The sequence below is a fragment of the Heterodontus francisci genome, unplaced genomic scaffold, assembly GCF_036365525.1.
Source record: "Heterodontus francisci isolate sHetFra1 unplaced genomic scaffold, sHetFra1.hap1 HAP1_SCAFFOLD_43, whole genome shotgun sequence".
NCBI classification, from domain to species: Eukaryota; Metazoa; Chordata; class Chondrichthyes; order Heterodontiformes; family Heterodontidae; genus Heterodontus; species Heterodontus francisci.
The window spans coordinates 18,988,754-19,009,452 of NW_027141852.1; the positions used below are offsets into that span (position 1 = coordinate 18,988,754).

The 20,699-nt window shown below is 45.9% G+C and overlaps 1 non-coding gene across 1 annotated transcript; it reads left to right on the top strand.

Moving 5' to 3' along the window:
• The first annotated feature begins 16,835 nt into the window (after positions 1-16,835).
• Positions 16,836-16,907, top strand: trnam-cau (transfer RNA methionine (anticodon CAU)). Its single transcript has one exon. It is a non-coding gene; the product is annotated as a tRNA-Met (tRNA).
• Positions 16,908-20,699: the final 3,792 nt, after the last annotated feature.

A 20,699-nucleotide genomic window follows, 5' to 3' on the forward strand; every position in this document is an offset into this window, starting at 1 on the left:
TACAACAATGCTCCGCTCCAGTTCAGCAACGTATATGCCCCGGTCCAATACAGCGAGTGGCTGACCATCCTCCAGCAACTCACACTGCTGCTGGCGACATCCAGGCCGATCATTCTTGGAGGTGACTTCAACTGCATCATTGATGCAGCTGGACGAGCTGGCAGTGACGACAGAAAACTGGACGCTCCGCCCAGATTCTTAAAGGAAACAGTATAAAATGCCAAACAGCACAATGTCTTCAGCAAACCTGCAGACAGTGAGCAGCGTAGATACACCTGGTCAAGATCGGACAGGTCTGCCCGTTCCAGGATTGACTTCCTGTATGTGTCCCCTGCTTTCACGGTCAGATCCACCGACGTCAAGCCGGTGTTCTTCTCCGACCACTGCCTCTTACTGGTTGACTGTCACTTACAGGATGACCAGCGGGTTGGCAGGGGGACATGGAAGCTCAATGCTACACTGCTAACCCCAGAGAACATTGATGAACTCAAAAGAGATTGAAAAAGTTGGAGAACAGTGAGACCCTCTTTGAGTATCCGGTGAACTGGTGGGAAGTGATCAAGGAGAACATCAAGAGGTTCTTTATGTCCAAAGGTGTTCAGAGGGTGAGAGAGACAGAGGGAAATGTCCACACCCCAGAAAAGAATGCAAAATCTGCTCTGGCTGCAGTCGATGGGGGTTGAGGTCAAGGAGGACTTCCAAGAGGTGAAGAGCCAGCAGGCCTCACTCTTTGCCACGGAGGCCTCCAAGATCATCCTCCGGTCCAGAGTCTGCTCCATTGAGCAGGATGAGACGTGCTCGCGTTTCTTCTTCCAAAAGGTACACAGAGAGAGCTCTGTGATCAGCAGCTTGAAGGAAGAGGATGGCTCGGTCACAACTTCGCAGTCTGACATACTAAGGATTAGCAAATCCTTGAATGCTGGGCTGTAAGACGTGAAGTCTATGGACAGCACGTCCTCCCAGTCCTTCCTGTCATCCATCACAGAGGTCTTAGATGACAGCATGCAGGAGAATCTGGACAAACCGCTAACTCTGGACAAGCTGACAAAGGCCATCAAGTCTTTTGAGACGAAGAAAACTCCCGGAAGCGACGGCTTACCAGTTGCGTTGTATTCGGCCCTGTGGTACTGGGTCAGCCCAGACCTGCTGGAAGTGTACGAGAGTACTCTCCTGGCCGGCAGCATGTCAGAATCCATGAGGAAAGGCATCATCACCCTCATCTACAAGCAGAAGGGGGAGAGGGCAGAAATCAGAAATTGGTGGCCCATCTCACTGCTTAATGTAGACTACAAGGTTCTGTCCAAAGTCATCGCCAGTCGAGTCAACTCTGCTCTGGAGTTGGTGATTCACCCTGACCAGACCTGTACTGTACCCAGCAGGAAGATCTCTGATAGTGTCATGCTACTCAGGGATACGATCACCTATGTATGGGTCAGGAAGGTGGACACCTGCCTCATCAGCCTGGACCAGGAGAAGGCTTTTGACAGCATATCGCACACATACATGATGGATATGCTCTCCAAAATGGGGTTTGGGGAGGGAATCTGCAATTGGATCAAACTGCTCTACACAAACATCAGTAGTACAGTCCAAAAAATTGGGTGGGAATCAGAAAGTTTCCAATCAAATCTGGAGTCAGACAGGGCTGTCCTCTTTCCCCTGCCTTGTGTGTTTGCTCTATCGAACCCTTTGCTGAGTCTATTTGGAAGGATGCGAGCATAAGAGGGGTGACAATCCCAGGCAGTGGAGTCACTCAGGTCAAAGCCTCCCTGTACATGGATGATGTTGCTGTATTCTGATCGGATCCGCTGTCCATTCACAGACTGATGAGCATCTGCGACCAGTTCGAACTGGATTCGGGAGCCAATGTTAACCATGGCAAGAGCGAGGCCATGTTCCTTGGGAACTGGGCTGACCGATCCTTTGTCCCCTTCACTGTCAGGTCAGACTACCTGAAGGTGCTGGGGATATGGTTTGTAAGGGCCGGGACGTGCACCAAAACCTGGGAGGAGCGAGTATCCAGGGTACAACATAAACTGAGCAAGTGGGAGCAGCGATCACTCTCTATTATGGGTAAGAACCTGGTCATCAGGTGCAAGGTGCTCACTTTGTTGCTGTAAGAGGCACAGGTCTGGCCCATACCCCACTCCTGTGCTGTGGCGATCACCCGAGCCATTTCCCGCTTTATCTGAAGATGCAAAATGGACCGGGTCTGGAGGGACACGATGTTCAAACCTCTGGATAAAGGCGTAAAAATGTACTCAACGTCGCCCTCAACCTGATGGCCGCCTTAGTATGTGGCTGCATCAAGCTGTGCGTAGAGCCCCAGTATGCAAACACCAAGTGTCACTACGTGCTGAGGTTCTATCTGACCCTGGTGTTGCGAAGGATGGATCTGGTCACATTGCCACGGAACGCTCCATCCAGTTGGACTGTGCCTTCGTGGAACTGTTGTTGTGGAAAAACACCTTTGACCACCAATCCATCAGGCAGTGGTCTGCACGGAATGTCCTCAAGTCTATTTTTGGAAAAGAAAAGTCTGGAAGAGGAAAGACCGGCGGGAAAGATCGGTCCAAGGCCAAGTCTCGCTCCTCCCGGGCTGGACTGCAGTTCCCGGTGGGCCATGTTCACAGGCTCCTGAGAAAGGGCAACTATGCTGAGCGTCTGGGTGCCGGAGCCCCGGTCTATCTGGCTGCTGTGCTCGAGTATCTGACCGCTGAAATCCTCGAGTTGGCTGGTAACGCGGCCCGGGACAACAAGAAGACCCGCATCATCCCCAGACACCTGCAGCTGGCTGTCCAGAATGACGAGGAGCTCACCAAGCTGCTGGGAGGGGTGACCATCACTCAGGGCTGGGTGCTGCCTAATATCTAGGGCATTCTGCTGCCCAAGAAAACCAGCGCTCCGGGCACCAAAACCAAGGCAATCTGCCAGGATTTTATCAAATACCCAAAGGTTCTTTTCAGAGCCACCCACAGTATCATTCTTGTAAATCTCCTCTGTACTCTCTCCACAGCAATTGTGTCCTTTCTGTAATGTGATGACCAGAACTGTACGCAATACTCCAGCTATGGCCAAACCACCGTTTTAAACAGTTCTCGCATTACATCCCTGCTTTTGTCGACCAAGAAAGGAAAGCATTCCATATGCCTTCTTCACCACTCTATCTACCTGTCCTGTCACTTTCAGGGACCTGTGGACATGCACTCCAAAGTCTCTCACTTCTTCTACCCCTCTCAATATCTTCCCGTTTATTGAGTGTTCCCTTGCTTTGTTTGCCCTCCCCAAATGCATTCCCTCACACTTCTCCAGATTGAATTCCATTTGCCATTTTTCTGCCCACTCAACTAATCCATTCAAATCATTCTGAAGTCTACAGCTATCCTCCTCACTATCAATTACACGGCCAATTTTTGTGTCATCAGCAAATTTCCCAATCATAGCTCCCACATTTACTTCCAAATCATTAATATATACCACAAACAGCAAGAGACCCAACACAGAGCCCTGTGGAATGCCACTGAAAACCGCTTTCCATTCGCAAAAACATCCGTCGATAACTATCCTTTGTTTCCTGCCACTGAGTCAATTTTGGATCCAACCTGCCACATTCCCCTGTATCCCATGGGCTTTCATTTTACTGACCAGTGGGACCTTATCAAATGCCTTACTAAAATCCGTGTAAACCACATCCACCGCACTATCCTCATCAATGTTCCTTGTTACTTCCTCAAAAAACTCAGTCAAGTTAGTGAGACATGACCTTCCCTTTACAAATCCATGCTGACTATCCCTGATTAATCAATGCCTTTCTAAGTGGCAGTTTATCCTGTCCCTCAGAATTGATTCTAATAATTTACCCACCACCGAGGTCAGACTGACCGGTCTATAATTATTTGGCCTATCCCTCACATCCTTTTTAAATAATAGTACAACGTTCGCAGACCTCCAATCCTCCGGCACCTCCCCCAAGTCCAGTGAGGATTTGAAGATGATCCTCAGCGCATCCATTATTTCCTCCCTGGCTTCCTTTAACAACCTCAGATGCAAACCATCTGGCCCTGGTGATTTATTCATTTTCAAGGATGTCAGACCCTCTAGTACTTCCACTCTCATTATGCTTATCGTATCTAATATTTCACACTCCTCTTCTTTTACTACAATGTCTGCATCATCCCTCTCCTTTGTGAAGGCAGAGACAAAAAACTCATGAAGAACCCCGCCCAAATCTTCTGGATCCACACAGAAGTTCCCTTGTACATCTCTGATAGGCCGTACCCTTTCCTTAGTTATCCTCTTGCTCTTAATGGACTGATAAAACATCTTTGGGTTTCCTTCAAGTAGTTGTATCCAGTCCACATCCACCAAATCACCTCTCAGTTTTGTAAAATTTGCCTTCCCCCAATTTAGAACTTTTACCTTTCGAGCTGCCCTGCCATTACTTAGCTTTACAAACTCATTATTGCTCGTGTAATAAGTGTAATAAGTAGAATAATCTACCAGCTACTCACCGATCAGCTTCTTCCCCTGTACCATGGAGGCTGAAAAGGCAGAAGAGACCAAAGAGCACCTCCTTCCCCCAGTCAGTGAAGTCCCTCACACATCAACTCACAGCTTTACACTCTGTCCAAACAGCACTTTCTAATTAGTAATTATTCATAAATTACACTAACTAAAACATTAGTAACCTGACCAATTACAAGGTAGCTATTTGAGGGTTTTTAAACAAAGAGCTTTTTTCCCTATCCTGATTTTAGGTCCCACTCTGGACACTTGCTTTTGTTCCAGGACACCGAGGGCGGGGTGCTGCCGAATATCCAGGCCGTGCTGCTGCCCAAGAAAACCAGCGCTCCGGGCACCAAAACCAAGTCAATCTGCCAGGATTTTATCAAATACCCAAAGGCTCTTTTCAGATCCACCCACAGTATCTGAAAGGGCTGATTACTGTCTGAAGTCTGCTGTACCCACACCTCTGTCTATCCCTCTTCATCTAGAACAACCAGCGTCATCTTCCATTCCTTTCACCATCATGTGTTTAACTCGCTTCTCCTTTTCGACAGTCAGATATCAATGTAATAATGAAATGATCTGTGTCAGTGCTGGCCATTTCCCTGTCCTGAATTCAGACCCCACTCTGGACACTTGTTTCCCATTCCAGGACCTCCTTGTATTAATATTCAGCACCACCTGTCAGTCAGAAACTTGTCTCAATGAACCGATCCTTTTACTGAACTTCCAACTGCTGCTGTCTATTTCTCGAGGGAAAGAGCTGCTCACTGTATAAGGATGTGAGGGGAATGTAACCCGGCTGCTGGTGACAAGGTCCCGTCTTCTCAATCAAAAGCCTTTTATTTTACTTCAGCGATTCCCAGATTCCCAGCTGGTCTGTTGAGGATTTTGTTTTCACAGAAATATCTTGTTAAATACAAATCTGATTCCAACATGTCAATACCAGGACAGAATGGGAACCTTTTAAAAGGATGAAGCAACTATTTCAGTGGCTTCTCACTGTCCCCCTGAAGCCTGTGTGAAGGGGAATTACCAATAGTCTGTAATTTATTACTTCCACACCGAGTTTGAGTTATTTGTCGCGTGAAAGATTGCTGAACGGAGTCTTTTACTGTCAGTTACGGATGAGAAGTTGACAAAAATTGGCAAAATAAAGCTGTTCATAAAATAGCACCAGCAATTTGAGTCGGTAAAAGCAAAATTGTGTTTTAAAAGTTTATTTAAACCGCTACGGGAAAATAGATTTTTATGTACTTTTCCAGTCGATCACTTCTTTTCCAAAGTGAAATTGGCGGCTTTCACAAATTCAAATATTCTGCCAGGTTGACAGGTTCAACCAATGATTTTTTGTATTTTGTGCTTCGAGGTTCTCTAATTGAATCACTCATCTGAGCTACTGGCTGTGTGGCTTAATGGATAAGGCGTCTGACTTTGGTATATTCTATGATGTTCGCTGAAGATTGCAGTTTCGAGTCCTGCCACGGTCATTTTGACCCAAAGGGATTATGCAGGGCTTTGGGGATCGAGTCGGGGACTGAACAGATTGGAAACCCAACATGGACTGAATGGGGCGAATGGCTGTCACTGACTTTATGAGAAGAGGGTGACCAATCAGAAGTGGGCTGGGGTTACTGCTGGCTCAAACTGCAGGAATTCCAGGTCCCTGAATGACTGAGCTGAAACTGATCAGTTTCACTGCAGGAAACACCGTCTCGGGGGAAGTAACATCACAAATAATTCCATTTGACTAATAATTCAATTATAAAACAATGGGCAGATGTGAAGGTGCGATGTTACTTTTCACTGTGAGGGGAGAATCCGCCATCTGGGTAAATCAGCAACTTTATAACATCGTCTGTACGTTTGGAAAAGAAACGATGAAAACTCTCCCCATAACCCTGGTGCGGTGGAAAGGCTCAATTCAGAAATTGGAATATAACGAGACCACAACATAAATCATTAACTGTTATTTCCGGCATAAAACACACCCCAGCTCCCGTTCCCAGGTCACTGCTGTCCCTATGAGGCGGTGGCTGAATCTGAAAAGAGACTTTGTTTTGTGTTTCTGCAGGAAAACCACAAAGATCCTCCCAGGCAGTGAAACTCATCTTCCCAGAATCTCCATACCAGATTGAAACAGAAAACACAAAGACAGTGAGAAAGTTCCAGAGAGTTACTGAGCATTAAAACCAATGAAATAAACCAATTCGAGAGAGATGTTGGTGCAGCTTTTTCAGAGAGATTGTGGGTGGCTCTTAAAAGAGCCGTTGTGTTTCGAGTGTTTTCACTACATGGTGGAGTTTTATTTGGAGTTGATGTACTTGGTCACTTACTTTGTCCCTTCTCACATTCCGAGCGCTTTGTTGGGTGGAAATATTTATTCAGGCAGTTTCAACAGCTCAGAGCCGACATTGAGTCAGAAACCAGAAATGGGAGTACGGGACACAGACAAGGAATTTACGCCGGACCTTTATAAATCTCACTGGTTATAGGCCTCAGTTAGAGCGTTGTGTCTAATTCCATGCTCCACACTTTAGCAGGAATGTCAAGGCCTCAGAGAGGGTGCAGAGGAAATTTACTGGAATGGTATCAGAAATGCAGGAATTCAGCTAATGTGGAAAGAATAGGGGTCTGGGGTGTGTGAAGCTGGGGTCCTTCTTCTTCGAGCAGAATGGCAGTTAATAGTTGTGTTCAACATTGTGAAGAGTTTTTATAAGAATAAAGAAGTTTGACTGCAATTAGACAGAGCCTTGGTGAGATCACACATTATGGGCGGCACAGTGGCGCAGTGGTTAGCACCGCAGCCTCACAGCTCCAGCAACCCGGGTTCAATTCTGGATACTGCTTGTGTGGAGTTTGCAAGTTCTCCCTGTGTCTGTGTGGGTTTTCTCCAGTTGCTCTGGTTTCCTCCCACAAGCCAAAAGACTTGTTGGTAGGTAAATTGGCCATGATAAATTGTCCCCAGTATAGGTAGGTGGGAGGGAAATATAGCGTCGGTGGGGATGTGGTAGGAATATGGGATTAGTGTAGGATTAGTATAAATGGGTGGTTGTTGGTTGGCATAGACTCGGTAGGCCGAAGGGCCTTTTTCAGCGCTGTATCTCTCTGTGACTCTAGAGATGTGGATGCTCGTTGGGTATATCCAAGAGAGAGACCGATAGGTTTTTGGATACTAAGGGAATCAAGGGATCTGTGCTAGTGTGGTAAGATGGAGTTGATGTAGGAAATCAGCTGTGATCTTATTGACTGGCAGAGCTATTTCGATGGGCCGAATGGCCTACTCCTATTTTTTTATGTAAAGTTCCATTCCTCTCAGGGAATATTTTATTTTCAAAAAGAGAAATACTGCACACACTGGAAATCTGAATAATAACAGAAGATTCTGGAAACACTCAGCAGTTCCAGCACTATCTGTGGAGAGAGGAAGGGAGGAGCAATGTTTCAGGTCTATAGAAGGGTCACAGAACTGGACCATTAACCCGAGCTTCTCTTCTCCACAGTTGTTTCGGAACTGGCTGAGTGTTTTCAGTATTTTAGGCTTTTTCTTTCTGAATTTCATCCTTTTCCCACTTTACTATTTGCTGTGAAACTTTCAGCGTTGTGCTCAATTCTTTGTGTCGTTGTGTTTTCTTTATTTGAAGCAATGTAAATAGTATCCTGAAATGAATTTGCCAAATGGTTGGGCAAATTGTTACAACCAGTTTTTGAGCAAGTTCTCCACATACACAGTGAAGGATTCCTTCACATTTGTGAAGAACATACAGGACTTGCATATCGATAGCAATGCCGTGTCCATGTGTCATTTGACATTGCTAGCCTATTCACCAATGTACCACTTCAGGAAGCCATAGATATTTGCACTGCAGTGCTATATCATGGTGATCTAGACCCGCCACCATTGTGTGAATCAGAATTCATTGAACTTATGAACTCGGCAACTTGCACAGTTGAGTTCAGTTTTATTGACACCATGTATCGCTGGTGTTGCCATGGGATCCCCTCCAGGCCCAGCTCTCACAAACATCTTTGTTGGATTCCATGACAAACCTGTTTTTAAGGGAATGACACCTAACCTCCTTCCTCTTGCATATTTCCAATATGTAGATGATACATTTGCGATATTTGAATCCGCAGCTGCATGAAATAATTTCCTTGCACGTCTTCATGGGCTCCATCCTACACTCAAATTCACCTTTGGAATGGAGCTGTCAAATGAGCTCCCTTTCCTTGATGTACTAGTTGAGAAATCTGCTAAGGGGTTTTCTACCACGGTCTACCGCAAACCTACCTTCCCAGGTCAATGCACGCGTTGGGATTCTTACAGTTCCATGAGCTATAAGATTGGCCTTCTCGGCAACCAATCACTGACCGACATTGGCTCCTGGTCCAGCAACAACTCAACCTCAAAATCCTCAGACCTGCTGAGTGGTTCCAGCATTTCTTGTTTTTATTTCAAAATACTCATCCTTGTTTCTAAATCCTTATGTGTTCTCACCTGTCCCAACCTCCTTCCTCCCTCCGTAACCACCTCCCTCCCTCCCTCCGTAACCACCTCCCTCCCTCCGTAACCACCTCCCTCCCTCCCTCCGTAACCACCTCCCTCCCTCCGTAATCACCTCCCTCCCTCCCTCCATAACCACCTCCCTCCCTCCGTAACCACCTCCCTCCCTCCCTCCATAACCACGGAGTCTTATCGAAAACCTCATAAATAGGGCTGAGCCATTTGCTCACCATGCAAGCTTGATGCTGAAATAGGGCGAATCAAAGACATCCTGCATTACAATGGTTACACTGATCAGATCATTTCTATCTGTATATCACACAAACTTATAAACGGGCTGAAGGACGTCATTTTGAGCCCTGAAAAGTGCCCAGTCTCCCTCAAATTACCCTGGAAAGGTAATATATCCCCAATATTTGAGTAACAGGTGAAGCTCGCTGTTTCCTGCTGTTACTATGCAGGAGCAACAAGTGTGGTGTTCGCCACTAACAGGATGCTGCTGTCAAGCAAAAGAGACGTCCTGCCTATCACACAAATAAGTAACGTGATATATGAATTTCAATACCAGTGTGATGCTAGGTTTCTAGACCGTACATCCCAAAACTGGCGGATTGTATCAAAGAACATGTCCCTTCCGCTGTTCGCAATGGGCCCTACCCAACCAACCCGTGCTTGCAAAACTCAAAACACAGTATCCAACATGAGATGTGATTCCACAATCGGACAACATTTGCTAAATAATTCTCAGTGAGCTAAGAATTACACTGACAACCGATTTAAGACTGTCAGTAGGGCTCGCAGTGTGGTGCATTGGTGTGTACTGTAAACTACATGTATTAATACACAGGGCCCTGTTCTTTGCAGACAGAAAGAATATGCACACATGTTGTGCCAGTTTCAGCTAAACAAAATAAGTGACAGCCATTCACTGGCTCATTCCACAGGGCAATGCCTTGACCAATCAGAGTCAAGCTGCCTGGTTTAAATTTCAAACAAAGCTGGGCAGTTATCTGTCAGTTACCATTCTGAATGGCAATGCCTCGCCCAATCAGAGTTCACTTGCCAACCAATCAGCACGCTCTTCTCATACAGAAGAAAGTTGTTGTTTTCCCTTAAATTGGTATTCTTGCGGATTGCCCTGCTGAGTGCAAGACGAAAACAACTGGCGACCAAAGTTTGGACAACATGTCACTATTTTCACGAAATGATTACTTTTATTTTCAATATAAAAATATAAAGCAATATGAGTGCAACATTTACAGACAAATTCTATTACCTCACATTGCCTGATTCTTTCACACTGACAGACTATGTGAACTACTGTCCTGATTTTGCAGTTCTCACTTCCAGTTAGCAAATGTCAGCAATCTGTGATGCAGTGCAGTTTACAGAACAGACGGTCAATCACAACATGCAATAATTGTTCAGCTTCTGTTGGACTGGTGGGATTTAGAAATACTAGGAATTGAGATGAGCTGTTATTGTATTTAATTATTTGTTTCATGGGATGTGGACGTCGCCAGCCAGGCCAGCATTTATAGTCCATCCCTAATTGCCCATGAGAAGGTGGTGGTGAGCTTCCTTCCTGAACCACTGCAGTCCATGTGGGGTAGGTTCACCCACAGTGCTATTAGGAAGGGAGTTCCAGGAATTTTACCCAGCGACAGCGAAGGAATGGCGATATAGTTCCAAGTCAGGATGATGTGTAGCTTGGAGGAGAACTTTCAGGTGGTGGTATTCCCATGCATCTGCTGCCCTTGTCCTTCTAGGCAGTAGAGGATGCAGGTTTGGAAGGTGCTGCCTGAGTAGCCTTGGTGCATTGTTGCAGTGCATCTTGTAGATGGTACACACTGCTGCCACTGTACGTCAGTGTGAAGGGAGTGAATGTTGTGGATGGGGTGCCAATCAAGCATGTTGCTTTGTCCTGGATGGTGTCGAGCTTCTTGAATGTTGTTGGAGCTGCACCCATCCAGGCAAGTGGATAGTATTCCATCACACTCCAGACTTGTGCCTTGTAAATGGTAGACAGGCTTGGGGAGTCAGGAGGTGAGTTACTCACCGCATGCTTCCTATCCTCTGACCAGCTCATGTAGTCACACTATTTATAAGGCTACTCCAGTTCAGTTTCTGGTCAATGGGAACCCCCAGGAAGTTGATAGTGGGGGATTCAGCGATCGTAATGCCGTTGAATGTCAATGGGAGATCGTTAGATTCTCTCTTGTTCGAGATGGTCATTGCCTGGCACTTGTGTGGCGCGAATGTTACTTGCCACTTATCAGCCCAAGCCTGGATATTGTCCAGGTCTTGCTGCATTTCTACATGAACCTCTTCAGTATCTGAGGAGTCGCGAATGGTGCTAAATTTTGCAATCATCAGTGAACATCCCCACTTCTGACCTTATGATTGAAGGAAGGTCACTGATGAAGTAGTGAAGAAGGTTGGGCCGAGGATACTACCCTGAGGAACTCCAGCAGTGATGTCCTGGAGCTGAGATGATTGACCTCCAACAATCACAACCATTTTCCTTTGTGCTAGGTACGATTCCAACCAGTGGAGAGTTTTCCTCTTGATTCCCATTGACTCCAGTTTTGCTCTGGCTCCTTGATGCCATACTCAGTCAAATGCTACCTTGATGTCAAGGGCAGACACTCTCACCTCACCTCTTGAGTTCAGCTCTTTTGTCCTTGTTCGAACCAAGGCTGTAATGAGGTCAGGAGCTGAATGGCCCTGGCGGAACCCAACTGAGCGTCACTGAACAGGTTATTGCAAAGCAAGTGCCCCGTCGATGACATCTTCCATCGCTAGACTGATGATTGAGAGTAGACTGATGAGGCAGTAATTGGCTGGGTTGGATTTGTCCTGCTATTTGTGTACAGGACATACCTGGGCAATCTTCCACATTGCCGGGTAGATGCCAGAATTGTACCTGTACTGGAACACCTTGGCTAGGGGCGCGGCAAGTTCTGGAGCATATGTCTTCAGTACTATTGCCGGAATATTGTCAGGGCCCGTAGCCTTTGCTGTATCCAGTGCCTTCAGTCGTTTCTTGATATCACGTTGAGTGAATCGAATTGGCTGAAGACTGGCATCTGTGATGCTGGGGACTTCAGAAGGAGGCCGAGATGGATCATCAACCCGGCACTTCTGGCTGCAGATTGTTTCAAATTCTTCATCCTTATCTTTTGCACTGATGTGCTGGGCTCCCCCATCATTGAGGTTGGGGATATTTGTGGACCCACCTCCTCCTGTTGGTTGTTTAATTGTCCACCACCATTCATCATTGGATGTGGCAGGGTGTAGATCTGATCCGTTAGTTGTGGGATCACTTAGCCCTGTCTATTACATGCTGCTTCTGCTGTTTGGCATGAAAGTAGTCCTGGGCTGTAGCTTCATCAGGCTGACGCCGCATTTCAAGGTATGCCTGGTGCTGCTCCTGGCATGCCCTCCTGCACTCTTCATTGAATTAGGGTTGATCCCCCAGCTTGTTGGTAATGTTAGAGTGGGGGAATATGCCGGGCCATGAGGTTATAGAATGTGGTTGACTACAATTCTGCTGCTGCTAATGGTCCACAGCACCTCATGGATGCCCAGTTATACATTGCTAGTTCTGTTCAAAATCTATCCCATTTAGCACAGTGGTAGTGGCACACAACACGACAGAGGGTATCCTCAATGTGAAGACGGGACATCATCTCCACAAGGACTGTGCAGTGGTCACTCCTACCAATACTGTCATGGACTGATGCATCTGCGGCAGGCAGATTGGTGAGGATGAGGTCAAGTATGTTTTTCCCTCTTGTTAGTTCCCTCACCACCTACTGCAGACCCAATCGAGCAGCTATGTCCGTTAGGACTCGGCCAGCATGTTCAGTAGTGGTGCTACCGAGCCACCCATGGTGATAGTCATTGAAATCCCCCAGCCAGACTACATTCTGTGCCCTTGCCACCCTCAGTGCTCCCTCCAAGTGGTGTTCATCAGTCTCTCGCTGTCTCTTGCTGGTTTGCTCAGTACCTTTCTCTTTCTGTTCATTTCTGAGTCCTGATAATCTCTTCCTGGTTTTCTGTGTGTCTTTCTCTGCCTGCCTCATTGTCGGTGCTGTTACTCCATGTCCTTGTGTCATTGTGCAGAGAGGGTGAGTCCGTCAGCACGTGTGTTGCTGAGGCCAGAATTCTTGAGCATTCAGACGACAATCCTATTTTTATAAAAACATTGGGGAAATGAACATATTTCACTAACAGGCAGCAAAAATTTAAGCCAACAGTTAGCAGAGTGGTGCAGCGGAAGCGTGCTGGGCCCATAACCCAGAGGTCGATGGATCGAAACCATTCTCTGCTATTTATGTTCGGTAGGAACACAAACAGTTCACTTTCAAAACATCAAGTGTTTCCCTATAATTACAAGATGCGCTCGATTGCGATCACTTGGTTTGCTCAGTACCTTTCTCTGTCTGTTCATTTCTGAGTCCTGATAATCTCTTCCTGGTTTTCTGTGTGTCTTTCTCTGCCTGCCTCATTGTCGGTGCTGTGACTCCGTGTCCTTGTGTTATTGCGCAGTGAGGGTGAGTCTGTCCGCACGTGTGTTGCTGAGTCCGGGATTCTTGAGAAATCCGACTGCAATCCTATTTTTATAAAAAACATTGGGGAAATAACACAAACAGTTCACTTTCAAAACATCAAGTATTTACCCATAATAACAAGATGCTTCCAAAGGCACTCGATTGCAATCAGCTTCTTCCTTCTAGTGAACACATCAATCAGCAACAAATCACTTTTGCTCACACGAACACAAGCTGCAAACACGGACCAGCCGAGTCTCTCCCACTTTGTCAACCCCTTCCTGCAGAGCCTCCTCTCCACCACCAGATGGTGATGTTGGCCACAATAAAACCAGGACAAATGGTCACAGTGAGGAGACGGTCAGTAACAGAAAATAAAACAATAACAGGGAAAACCTTTACACAACAACAGGGTACATCTTTACACAACAGAAAACATATTTACACACCACGAAATACCTTTAGACAACAGGGAGAATACAATCATACAAATGCCTTGTTTCTCCATCTCAGTCTCGTTGTCTCTCTCTCTGTCCCTCACTTTTGCTTCCTCACAGTCTATTGGTTTTCTGTGTGTTTTTCTCTCTGTCCCGTTGTCGATGGTGTTACTCAGCGTCCTTGTAACATTGTGTAGCCAGGCTGAGCCTCCCAACACCTGTGTTGCTGTAATAAAAACAGAAAATGCTGGAAATGCTCAGTAGGTCTGGCAGCATCTGTGCAGAGAGAAACAGTGAACAGTTCATGTCTGTTTCGTTAGCTCACATTCACTTTGTTCTCTCTCCACAGATGCTGCCAGACCTGCTGACTATTTCAAGCATTTTCTGTTTATATTTCAGATTTCCAGCATCTGCAGTATTTTGCTTTCGTACGTGTGTTGCTATGTCTGGGACTGTTTGAGTGCAATGCAATTGCTTTATAAACAGCATTGAAACAAACATTTATCTCGCTAACACACAGCACTAATACACAGCTGGATATAAACAGCAGCCTGCAGCAGAGGGCGCAGTGGAAGTTTATTAACACAAATAATTCACCAACACTATATTTACTGCTATCCCCAATCACACCACGCTTCATCTTAACACGTTTTACTCTTTATTTACATCAACTTCTTCCTTCCAGTAAACACTTAAATTTGGAACACAGCTTCCAAATCACCTTTATTCAAACCCGAACACACATCAGTCCAGACTTTCCCCTTTCTGTCAACCCATTCCTGCATCACTGCCTCTCCACCAACAGTTGTCGCGAGAATCATACAATCATCGAATGGCTACAGCACAGAAGGAGGCCATTCGCCCTGTCGAACCCGTGCTGGCTCTCTGTTAGAGCAACTCAACTCATTTCACTCCCCAGTCAGTTCAATTTTGGAGGTGGGAAAACTGCTCGAAAGAATAATTTGGGACAAAATTAATAGTCCCATGGACAAATGTGGTTTAATTCAAGAAAGCCAGCATGGATTTCTTAAGGGAAAATCATGTTTAACTGTCCTGCTGGAGTTTTTTGATGAGGTAACAGAGAGGGTTGATGAGGGCAATGCTGTTGATGTGGTGTACATGGACTTTCAAAAGGTCTGGCAGCATCTGAAAGGTCACTGACCTGAAACGTTAACTTTGCTTCTCTCTGTACAGATGTTGCCTGACCTGCTGAGTATTTCCAGCATTTCTTGTTTTCATTATGGCACAGAGTTCCCTTTTCAAACTTACAGAATTAACCACAATAATGTACTCTGAGATTCAAGTTAATTATCAGCCCAATATTTACACACATTATGAGTTTATAAGTTTCAGTATGAATTCCCATTCGTGCATCCTGACATATACATTAGATATAACATAACATAAGAATAGAAGAAATAGGAGCAGGAGTATGCCATTCGGCCCCTCAAGCCTGCCTCGCCATTCAGTAAGATCATGGCTGATCTGCCCCAGACCTCAACTCCTCTTTCATGCCAGCTCTTCATAGCCCTCAACTCTCCAATATTTCAAAAATCTATTTACATCCTCTTTAAATACTTTCAGTGATTTAGCCTTCAATACTGGCTGGGGTAGAGAATTCCAGACATTCATTACACTCTGAGAGAAGAAATTCCTTTGCATCTCAGTTTTAAATGAGTGTCCCCTTATTCTGTAACTATGTCGCCTAGTTTGAGATTCCCCCACGAGTGGAAACATTTTCTCAGCATCTTCCCTGTTAATAAAAACAAGAAATGCTGGAAATACTCAGCAGGTCTGGCAGCATCTGTGAAGAGAGAAGCAGAGTTAATGTTTCAGGTCAGAGACCCTTCTTCACCCCGTTAAGCCCCCTCAGAATCTTGTACGTTTCAAAAAGATCACCCCTCATTCTTCTAAACACGAATGAATAACCTGGTTAGCCATTCTTCATAAGTCAACCCCTTCATCTCAGGAATCAGCTGAGTGAATCGCTTTTGAACTCCTCCAATGCCAGTACATCCTTTCTTAAGTCTAAATCTCAAGTGTGATATCAGATTGAGAGAATCTGAAAGATAGTACAACCTGAGATACAAACTGAGATTTCAGTTTAAAACTCCCCCAGATTGTGAAACTAAAAGATACAATAGCAATTCAATTTGTATAGACTGTGCGTTGGATCACATTCCAGCCCTCATACAGTATCAGACTGGAAGATACTGTAGCAATTCCATTAGTGCAGACTCAGCTCTACATTACAGAGCAGGGAACATATTTAAACAACCCGGAACACTTTTACACAAGATGGATCATATTTACACAACTAGGAAGATCTTTACCCAACAGGGAACCATTTTACACAATAACAGAGAACATCTTTACACAACAGCGAATATAGTTACACAATAGAGAACATATTACACAGCAGGAAATATCTTTAAAAGAACACAGGGAACATCTTTACACAACAGAGAACACAATTACATAAATCATCCGTCTTTCGCTGTCTCTTGCTGGTTTGCTCAGTACCTTTCTCTGTCTGTTCCTTTCTGGGTCCTGATAATCTCTTCCTGGTTTTCTGTGTGTCTTTCTCTGTCTGTTCCCTTCTGGGTCCTGATAATATCTTCCTGGTTTTCTGTGTGTCTTTCTCTGCCTGCCTCATTGTCGGTGCTGTTACTCAGTTTCCTTGTGTCATTGTGCAGTGAGGGTGAGTCCGTCAGCACGTGTGTTGCTGAGTCCAGGATTCTTGAGCATTCAGACGACAATCCTATTTTGATAAAAACATTGGGGAAATGAACATATTTCACTAACAGGCAGCCAAAATTTAAGCCAACAGTTGGCAGAGTGGCGCAGCGGAAGCGTGCTGGGCCCATAACCCAGAGGTCGATGGATCGAAACCATTCTCTGCTATTTATGTTTGGTAATAACACAAACAGTTCACTTTCAAAACAGCAAGTGTTTCCCAATAATTGCAAGATGCTCTCGATTGTTATCAGCTTTTTCCTTCTCGTGAACACATCAATCGGTAACAAATCACTTGTGCTCACACGAACACAAGCTGCAAACACGGACCAGCCGAGTCTCTCCCACTTTGTCAACCCCTTCCTGCAGAGCCTCCTCTCCACCACCAGATGGTGATGTTGGCCACAATCAAAGCAGGACAAATGGTCACCGTGAGGAGATGGTCAGGAACAGAAAATAAAACAATAACAGGGAAAACCTTTACACAACAACAGGGTACATCTTTACACAACAGAAAACATATTTACACAACAGGAAATACCGTTACACAACAGGGAGAACACAATCATACAAACGCCTTGTTTCTCCATCTCAGTTTCGTTGTCTGTCTCTCTCCGTTCCTCACTTTTGCTTCCTCACAGTCTATTAGTTTTCTGTGTGTTTTACTCTCTGTCCCGTTGTCGATGGTGTTACTCAGCGTCCTTGTAACATTACGTAGCCAGGCAGAGCCTCCCATCACCTGTGTTATAGAACATAGAACATAGAACAGTACAGCACAGTACAGGCCCTTCGGCCCACGATGTTGTGCCGAACATTTAACCTGCTCTCAGATCAAAACTGCCTACGTACCCTTCATTCTACTATCATCCATGTACCTATCCAAGAGACGCTTAAATGTCCCTAATGTATCTGCTTCTACTACCACCGCTGGCAGTGCATTCCACGCACCCACCACTCTCTGTGCAAAGAACCTACCTCTGACATCTCCCCGAAACCTTCCTCTATCACCTTAAAATTATACCCCCTGGTGATAGCCCTTTCCACCCTGGGTAAAAGTCTCTGGCTATCCACTCTATCTATGCCTATCATCATCTTGTACCCCTCTATCAAGTCACCTCTCATCCTTCTTCGTTCCAATGAGAAAAGTCCCAGCTCCCTCAATCTTGCTTCGTAAGACATGCCCTCCAGTCCAGGCAGCATCCTGGTAAATCTCCTCTGCACCCTCTCTAAAGCTTCCACATCCTTCCTATAATGAGACGACCAGAACTGAACACAATATTGCAAGTGTGGTCTAACCAGGGCTTTATAGAGCTGCAGCATAACCTCGCGGCTCTTAAACTCAATCCCCCGGTAATGAAAGCCAACACACCATCCTCCTTCTTAACAACCCTATCAATTTGGGTGGCAGCTTTGAGCGATCTATGGACATGGGCCCCAAGATCCCTCTGTTCCTCCACACTACCAAGAATCCTGTCTTTTAGCCTGTATTCTGCATTAAAATTCGACCTTCCAAAATGAATCACTTCACACTTTTCTACGTTGAACTCCATCTGCCACTTCTCAGCCCAGCTCTGCATCCTGTCAATGTCCCGTTGCAACCTACAACAGCCTTCCACACTATCCACAACTCCAGCAACCTTCGTGTCATCGGCAAACTTGCTAACCCAGACTTCCACTTCCTCATCCAAGTCATTTATAAAAATCACAAAGAGCAGAGGTCCCAGAACAGATCCCTGCGGAACACCACTGGTCACCGAGCTCCAGGCTGAATACTTCCCATCTACTACCACCCTCTGTCTTCTATGGGCCAGCCAATTCTGTATCCAGACAGCCAACTTTCCCTGTATCCCATGCCTCCTTACTTTCTGAATGAGCCTACCATGGGGAACCTTATCAAACGCCTTACTGAAATCCATATACACCACATCCACTGCTCTTCCTTCATCAATGTGTTTTGTCACATCTTCAAAGAATTCAGTAAGGCTTGTGAGGCATGACCTGCCCCTCACAAAGCCATGCTGACTGTCTCTAATCAAACTATGCTTTTCCAACTACTCATAAATCCTGTCTCTCAGAATCCTCTCCAATAATTTGCCCACTACCGACATAAGACTGACTGGTCTATAATTCCCAGGGTTATCCCTATTCCCTTTCTTGAACAAGGGAATAACTTTTGCCACCCTCCAATCATCTGGTACTACTCCAGTGGACAGTGAGGACGCAAAGATCATCGCCAAAGGCGCGGCAATCTCTTCCCTTGCTTGCCTTAATATCCTTGGGTATATCCCGTCTGGCCCCAGGGACTTATCTGTCCTCATGTCTTTCAAAATTTCCAGCACATCCTCCCTCTTAACATCAACCTGTTCGAGCATATCAGCCTGTTTCACGCTGTCCTCACAAACGACCAGGTCCCTCTCACTAGTGAATACTGAAGCAAAGTATTCATTTAGGACCTCCCCTACCTCCTCCGACTCCAGGCACAAGTTCCCTCCACTATCCCTGATCGGCCCTACCCTCACTCTGGCCATCCTCTTGTTCCTCACATAAGTGTAGAACGCATTGGGATTTTCCTTAATCCTACCCGCCAAGACTTTTTCATGTCCCCTTCTAGCTCTCCTAAGTCCATTCTTCAGTTCCTTCCTGGCTACCTTGTAACCCTCTAGAGCCCTGTCTGATCCTTGCTTCCTCAACCTTAAGTAAGCTTCCTTCTTCCTCTTGACTAGCTGTTCCACATTTCTTGTCATCCAAGGTTCCTTCACCCGACCATCCCTTCCTTGCCTCATCAGGACAAACCTATCCAGCAGTCGCAGCAAGTGCTCCCTAAACAACCACCACATTTCTGTCATGCATTTCCCTGAGAACATCTGTTCCCAATTTATGCACCCCAGTTCCTGCCTAATAGCATTGTAATTCCCCCTCCCCCAATTAAATATTTTCCCATCCCGTCTGCTCCTGTCCCTCTCCATGACTATAGTAAAGGTCCGGGAGTTGTGATCACTATCAACGAAATGCTCTCCCACCGAGAGATCTGCCAGCTGGCCTGGTTCGTTGCCAAGCACCAAATCCAACATAGCCTCCCCTCTAGTCGGCTTATCTACATATTGAGTCAGGAAACCTTCCTGGACACACCTGACAAAAACTGCTGCCTCCAAACTATTTGCACGAAGGAGGTTCCAATCAATATTAGGGAAGTTGAAGTCACCCATGACAACAACCCTGTTACTTCTGCACCTTTCCAAAATCTGCCTCCCAATCTGTTCCTCCGTGTCTCTGTTGCTATTGGGGGGTCTATAGAAAACTCCCAATAAAGTGACTGCTCCTTTCCTGTTTCTGACTTCCACCCATAATGACTCAGTAGACAAACCCTCCTCGATGACCTCCCTTTCTGCAGCTGTGATACTATCCCTGATTAACAATGTCACTCCCCCACCACTTTTACCTCCCTCCCTATTCCTTTTGAAACATCTAAACCCCGGAACATCCAACATCCATTCCTGCCCCTGTGATATCCAAGTGTCCGTAATGGTCACAACATCGTAGCTCGAAGTACTGATCCATGCTCTAAGTTCATCACCCTTATTCCTGACACTTCTTGCATTAAAATAGACACACTTCAACCCATCATACTGGCTGAAACTTTGCCCTGTCAACTGTCTAACCTTCCTCACAGACTCTCTGTACTCAGTATCTGCCTGATCAACAGCTACCCCATCCACTTATCCATAGCTCCGGTTCCCATCCCCCTGCCAAACTAGTTGAAACCCTCCCGAAGAGCTCTAGCAAACCTCCCGCCCAGGATATTGGTGCCCCTCCAGTTCAGATGCAACCCGTTCTTCTTGTGCAGGTCCCACCTTCCCCAGAAGGTATCCCAATGATCCACATAACTGAAGCCCTCCCTCCTACACCAGCTCTGTAGCCACGTGTTCAGCTGCACTCGCTCTCTGTTTCTCGCCTCACTAG